This window comes from Acomys minous (genome assembly GCF_964271855.1).
Source record: "Acomys minous genome assembly, chromosome: 2".
Taxonomy (NCBI): domain Eukaryota; kingdom Metazoa; phylum Chordata; class Mammalia; order Rodentia; family Muridae; genus Acomys; species Acomys minous.
In genome coordinates, this window is record NC_140484.1 from 15604591 (window position 1) to 15611880 (window position 7290).

A 7290-nucleotide genomic window follows, 5' to 3' on the forward strand; every position below is an offset into this window, starting at 1 on the left:
TATCTCAGTGCTCCAATTAACTTGTGCATTTGTCTGCCTCCCCTGTCTGCAAGGTCTCGGGAACAGGAATTATGTGTTATTTATGTTTAAGAAAGGAATTGCCTCATAGGAAGTTCCACTACCTGTTTGATGATTGTATATATTAATGTGAGAACCAACGGCTCCAGCCGGTTCTTAAGGCAGGAACATGCAATCCCTGCAACGGGGAGGAAAAGGCAGGAGGATCAGCAGTTTAAGACCATTCTTAGCTAAACAGTGAGTCCAGCCTGGGCTACATGAGACCCTATCTCAAAACAAAACAAAACAAAAGCCAGTATGAAAGGCTCAACAAACGAATACGACATTATATTTAAATATATAAATTATGTTAAACAAAATAAAATAATGTATTACCTGAGTTTCTCCCAACTCTGGAACCATTAGGGGCCTATTTTCTTTTTCTTGAGTATTTCTAAATGCCCTGTGTGGCCCCATGACTGTTCCTCTCAATGGTGGAATTTTCTGCACGCAGTCTCAAATAATCCACAGTGTCCACAGTGCAGAGCACAGTTCATTTGTGCTTCTGGAGTGTCTCAGGGCTAGATATTTGTGGGGTTAGATACTGAGGAACCATAAGAAAGCAAGGACCGAATAGGGTCAGTTGGGGACTTAACTGTCTCCGTTGGCCATTTGGAAGCCGGTAATATGGGTTCAGGCTCTCCTTCCTTGACAGGCCTTGTCCAGGCTCCAGGCAGGGATGCCACTAGCCTGCCCTCCTACCTCCGGGCCTGTGGATGAGCGGCTGGCGGAGGCAGCCCGAGCAGACAGCCTTGTGCGGCTGCTGGCTCCAGGCCTCCCAGCCCAGCTTGTAGCTCCCCCCAGAGTGGTGCGATTGATTGGCTACAGCCAGAATGGGCACCAGTCTCCCTGGCTTGGACAGAAGCGGGGCCATCTGTTACACCTCTAGTTAAAAGTACATAAAGTTGAGCATTTGCGTGCCGACAATACCACCCCTGACACCCTCCACGCGGCACAGCGCTCCGGCTCCTTGGCAGGCTCGTGCTCCGCGACAGGCCGGCGCAGCAACGCCTACACACTGACTCTGCTGGCACCACCAAAGGCACCACAGCTCCACCCTTCAGCAGAATGGCCCAGCTGGGTCCGCTACATGCTAAGATCCCACCTGTATCAGAGAGTGAAGGGAAGACCCGGGCTTGGTGGGTATACAGCGCTGAAGGACTCCTGCCCAATCCCAGAACGCTGGGGAGGCTGAAAGTGCCAGACTTCAAGCTCTAATTTGGGGAAATCCAGACAGCTAAAGTCATTGGAGCCCTAGGAGTCAGACTTTTCAAGCTAACCTGAGGTCTTGGCTCCATTTTTTGTCTCAACCAACTTGAAGAGTCCTGTTTTTTGTTTGGTTTGATTTTCTTCTGAGATGAGGTCGTATGTCACGCAAGGCTTCATTCCCTAAGTACCAGAGGATAGCTTTGAACCCCTGAACCTCTCACTTCCATGTCCTAAGGGCTAGAATTATGATCTTGGACACCCCATTGTCAAGAGTCAGTCTTGTCTCTCAACGGGAATACACTTTGAGACTGGTATTGTAGGCCAGTTGGTTGAATGATTGGTAGTCTGGTGTGCACAAGGCCCTAGATTTAATCCCCAGCACCACATTAAACTGGGTAGAGCAGGGCATAGCTGTAATCCCAACACTGAGGTGTCTGAAGCAAGGGTATCAGGAGCTCAAGGAACAACAAAACCCCACCTGTGACATCATCGGAGGCAACAGCCTTAGAAAAGACTAGCTGTCAAATTTTGGTCTTAGGTTTTGTTTTCAGACCCTGATTACTCTAAATTCTGAATCCGTTTTCTAATCTCTAGCTCTAGACCCGGACAGTCAAGGTATTCCACAATGTCCCGCCCATTTATCCTGTGTCACTTTCGCCAGGCCAGCTGACCAACTCCCAAGACTATCATGGACAGTCCTGACTGACTGTCGGTCCCTACTGCTCCAACCTCACTTCAACTCTGAGTTTCTTGTTTCTTCCCTCCAACCACTCAATCCTACCCACTCTTCAGAGATACCTCAGACCCAGATCTGCCACACAGAGAGGTCTTAGCTCTGGGACCCTTCCAGGTTTGATGCCCGAGAAACCCTTTCTCCACTTGCATGGCTTCTCAAGAACTTCAAGCAGTTCATGTCCTCAGATTCTTCTCCCCAGGTAGACCCGGGCTGGCTCTTGTTTTCCTCACAAGCTAGCATACAGCTTGACACAGAATGTAAACAGAGACCTAGAAGCAACAGCTGTATTCTGCTCAACTGTGGAAAAGAGGGAAGCAATACCTGGAGAGACAGTATTGGCTCCTCCAGTACTCACCTTAATGGGTGACAGTCTACAAAACAGTTGGCTAGATGACAGAACACACACACACACACACACACACACACACACACACACACACACGCACACACGTTTGTTTAGTTGGTTTTGGTTTTTCAAGACAGGGTTTCTTTTAGCATTCTTGGCTGGCCTGGACTTGATTTGTAGACCAGGCTGGCCTTGAACTTACAGTGATTTGCTTGCCCCTGCCTCCCTGAGTGCTAGGATTACAGGCATGTGCTACCATGCCCATCACAGTTGTTCGTTTATTTGAGACACTGGTTTCTCGGTGTAGTCCTGGCTGCCCTGGAACTCACTCTATAGACCAGGATGACCTCAAACTAAGAGATCCACCTGTCTCTACCTCCCAAGTGCTGGGATTAAAGGTGTGTGCTACCAGCACTGGATGACAGACAGCTTTTAGATGTTGATGTATTCATGTTTTCCCCAGTATATATTTATTCCATATCTGTCATGTGTCATCCAGTTCCTTGATTGACATGGAATTGGCCAGAGAAAATCTACACACACACACACACACACACACACACACTGAGAAGAGAACAGCTAACCCATTCTTACATGTTGTGCTTGAGACAGCTTCATGTATAATGGCCACAGTGCAGCCACAAACCACCCAATGAGTAATGAGCCAACACGCTCCTCATTTTACACAATAACTAGTAGAGGAGCTGGAAGGCAAATGGCGAAACCACTTGCATGCTTTACATGGGACAATGTGGGTATAGCTCTTATTTGACACAAAATAAGTGATGCCAGAATGGGAGAGATTGGTGGTTGTGGTGGAGTGGTGGTGTGATGATGGTGGTGGTGGTGTGATAATGGTGGAGTGGTGGTGTGATGATGGTGGAGTGGTGGTGTGATGATGGTGGAGTGGTGGTGTGATGATGGTGGAGTGGTGGTGTGATGATGGTGGAGTGTGATGTGATGATGGTGGAGTGGTGGTGTGATGATGGTGGAGTGGTGGTGTGATGATGGTGGAGTGTGATGTGATGATGGTGGAGTGGTGGTGTGATGATGGTGGAGTGGTGGTGTGATGATGGTGGAGTGGTGGTGTGATGATGGTGGAGTGGTGGTGTGATGATGGTGGAGTGGTGGTGTGATGATGGTGGTGTGGTGGTGTGATGATGGTGGAGTGGTGGTGTGATGATGGTGGAGTGGTGGTGTGATGATGGTGGAGTGTGATGTGATGATGGTGGAGTGGTGGTGTGATGATGGTGGAGTGGTGGTGTGATGATGGTGGAGTGGTGGTGTGATGATGGTGGAGTGTGATGTGATGATGGTGGAGTGGTGGTGTGATGATGGTGGAGTGTGATGTGATGATGGTGGAGTGTGATGTGATGATGGTGGAGTGGTGGTGTGATGATGGTGGAGTGGTGGTGTGATGATGGTGGAGTGTGATGTGATGATGGGTGGAGTGTGATGTGATGATGGTGGAGTGGTGGTGTGATGATGGTGGAGTGTGATGTGATGATGGGTGGAGTGTGATGTGATGATGGTGGAGTGGTGGTGTGATGATGGTGGTATGGTGATGTGATGATGGTGGAGTGGTGGTGTGATGATGGTGGAGTGTGATGTGATGATGGTGGAGTGTGGTGTGATGATGGTGGAGTGGTGGTGTGATGATGGTGGAGTGTGATGTGATGATGGTGGAGTGGTGGTGTGATGATGGTGGAGTGGTGGTGCGATGATGGTGGAGTGTGATGTGATGATGGTGGAGTGGTGGTGTGATGATGGTGGTGTGGTGGTGTGATGATGGTGGAGTGGTGGTGTGATGATGGTGGAGTGGTGGTGTGATGATGGTGGAGTGGTGGTGTGATGATGGTGGAGTGGTGGTGTGATGATGGTGGTGTGGTGGTGTGATGATGGTGGAGTGGTGGTGTGATGATGGTGGAGTGGTGGTGTGATGATGGTGGAGTGGTGGTGTGATGATGGTGGAGTGTGATGTGATGATGGTGGAGTGGTGGTGTGATGATGGTGGAGTGGTGGTGTGATGATGGTGGTGTGGTGGTGTGATGATGGTGGAGTGGTGGTGTGATGATGGTGGAGTGGTGGTGTGATGATGGTGGAGTGTGATGTGATGATGGTGGAGTGGTGGTGTGATGATGGTGGAGTGTGATGTGATGATGGTGGAGTGGTGGTGTGATGATGGTGGTGTGGTGGTGTGATGATGGTGGAGTGGTGGTGTGATGATGGTGGAGTGGTGGTGTGATGATGGTGGAGTGGTGGTGTGATGATGGTGGAGTGTGATGTGATGATGGTGGAGTGGTGGTGTGATGATGGTGGAGTGGTGGTGTGATGATGGTGGAGTGGTGGTGTGATGATGGTGGAGTGGTGGTGTGATGATGGTGGAGTGTGATGTGATGATGGTGGAGTGGTGGTGTGATGATGGTGGAGTGGTGGTGTGATGATGGTGGTGTGGTGGTGTGATGATGGTGGAGTGGTGGTGTGATGATGGTGGAGTGGTGGTGTGATGATGGTGGAGTGGTGGTGTGATGATGGTGGAGTGGTGGTGTGATGATGGTGGAGTGTGATGTGATGATGGTGGAGTGGTGGTGTGATGATGGTGGAGTGGTGGTGTGATGATGGTGGAGTGGTGGTGTGATGATGGTGGAGTGGTGGTGTGATGATGGTGGAGTGGTGGTGTGATGATGGTGGAGTGTGATGTGATGATGGTGGAGTGGTGGTGTGATGATGGTGGAGTGTGATGTGATGATGGTGGAGTGGTGGTGTGATGATGGTGGAGTGGTGGTGTGATGATGGTGGAATGTGATGTGATGATGGTGGAGTGGTGGTGTGATGATGTTGGTGGTGGTGGTGGTGGTGGTGGAAGTGTGGTGGCGGTAGGAGGTGGTGATTGTGGGTGCTGGTACTTATTGGTGGTGTGATGATGGTGGTAATGGTATGAACCCAGGGTTATTCTTTTTAGTTTTTTGATTTTTGGTTTTGGTCACAGGTCATGTCTTCATCTCCTCGGACCACTCAGTGGAGCTGGGATGAGACTGAAGTGGTGAGATGGCTAAGCCACAAATTAAAGGGTCTATACAACATAGAGTTCCAAAGCCTCCTTAAATTTTAGGTCTCTAGTACCTTCTGTGCCTTGGCCTAACAAGTTACTCCCTGTGCCCCTCACCCAGCCATGCCAGGAAAGACGTCAGGTTCCTCAAGAACCTGTAGCCTCCAAAAGAGCTTGCTCCGGCAGTCTTCACCAAATAGGTGAACTGTTAAGTCTCTACCACAGATAGGGTGCAGGGAGCAGAGGAAGACTGAGAATTGAGGGGATAGTAGCCCTTATGGGGGGCATCCTGGGACTTCTTCAAGCACCTTCTGCTCAAAGTCTCTCGGTGGTCTTGCCTAGCCACCCACTGTCTCTGGTGCGTTGCCTCTAGATGTCTAGAGGAGACCATATCTGGACCATACAAGCAGCCAGGCAGTGTGCTGTAGAGGGCACAGAGCAGCAGGTCTGGATATGACCTGGCAGCCGGTGGTTTCTCCTCCCCTTGGAATTTCCAGTGCGCATGTGTGTGTGTGTGTGTGTGTGTGTGTGTGTGTGTGTGTGTGTGTGTGTGTTGGGTGGACGTTTTACCCATGTATAGAAAGCAGAATGTAAAGTTTATAGGCCGTGAAAACCCTAGAGAATGTTGAATGTGAAAACAAGGATCCTGAGAGCTCTGGAGTGAGAAACAGAGTCTCCAAGGTGATCTGCTCTTTTTTTTTTTTTTTTTAATTCTAACTAGATCACCCCAAACAAGCCAATTGATCCTTTTGAGCCTCAGTTTACTAACTGTAAAATGGGACTTAAAGAAAATTTCCCTGGGGCTGGGGTGATGGCTAGTGAGTAAAGCACTTACTGCATAAGCATGAATTTGGTCCCCAGAACCCACGTAAAACACTAGGTGTGGCTGGGCGTGGTGGTGCACACCTTTAGTCCTAACACTCAGGAAGATCAGAGGCAGAGGCAGAGGCAGGTGGCTCTCTGTGAGCTCAAGGCAATCCTGGACAGCCAGGGCTGCAGAGTGAGATCTCGCTTCAAAGAACAAGCCCATGTGTGGGCCACAACGTATACACTTGTTTTGAAGTTTGATTCCCTGGGGACTTACATGGTGGAAAGAGAGCGTTTCTATGACAGAAACAAGTGGACAGCTCCTGACACAACACCTAAGGCCACACACAGGGGGCGGGGGAAGGGAGAGAGGAAGGGGGAGAGAGGAAGAGGAAGAGAGAGAGAGAGAGAGAGAGAGGGAGAGAGACCAAGGTCAAGCACGACAGATGGAACCTTTTCTTGGCTCCTGAAGATGAGACCCAGGAATCTGTGGAGAAATCTCCTGGGCCCCCCTCAACCCAGAGCTGCCCTCTCTGCTCCCTTGTGGCCCTAATTGGTCTCAGTTGTCTGAAAGCATTCCTACAGACTCCTGATTTCTTTCTCTCTGGCCTCTTTAACTCTTCTCCCCCAGGATCTTCCATCCTCAGCCTCCTTATTCTTCCAAAAAACCTCGCAAAAGGGTCAGTGATGAAATCTTTTCTCATTTCATTTGGGCAAATCTAGAGTTAGGAATGTAGCTGACTTTTGTGTCCTTCGAGACACACATACACATACACACACACCACACACACACCACAACACACACACACGCGCACGCGCACACGCACACACACACACACACACACACACACACACACACACACACACCGCCTGGCCTGGCTAGAGCCCAAAGGGTCGTCCAGACAAGCGCTTTAGATGAGGCACTTAGGGCCGCAGAGTAACCTGCGCTTCCCGCCGTCCGCCAGCAGCAGGCGCTGTGACTCAGGCGCGCTCTACCCAGGAGCATTAACTTAAGAATGGCTCATACTAATGTCCCTGGCTGTGGGGAAACAGCGTTTTATTAAATGCTTCACACAGATTTGGTAT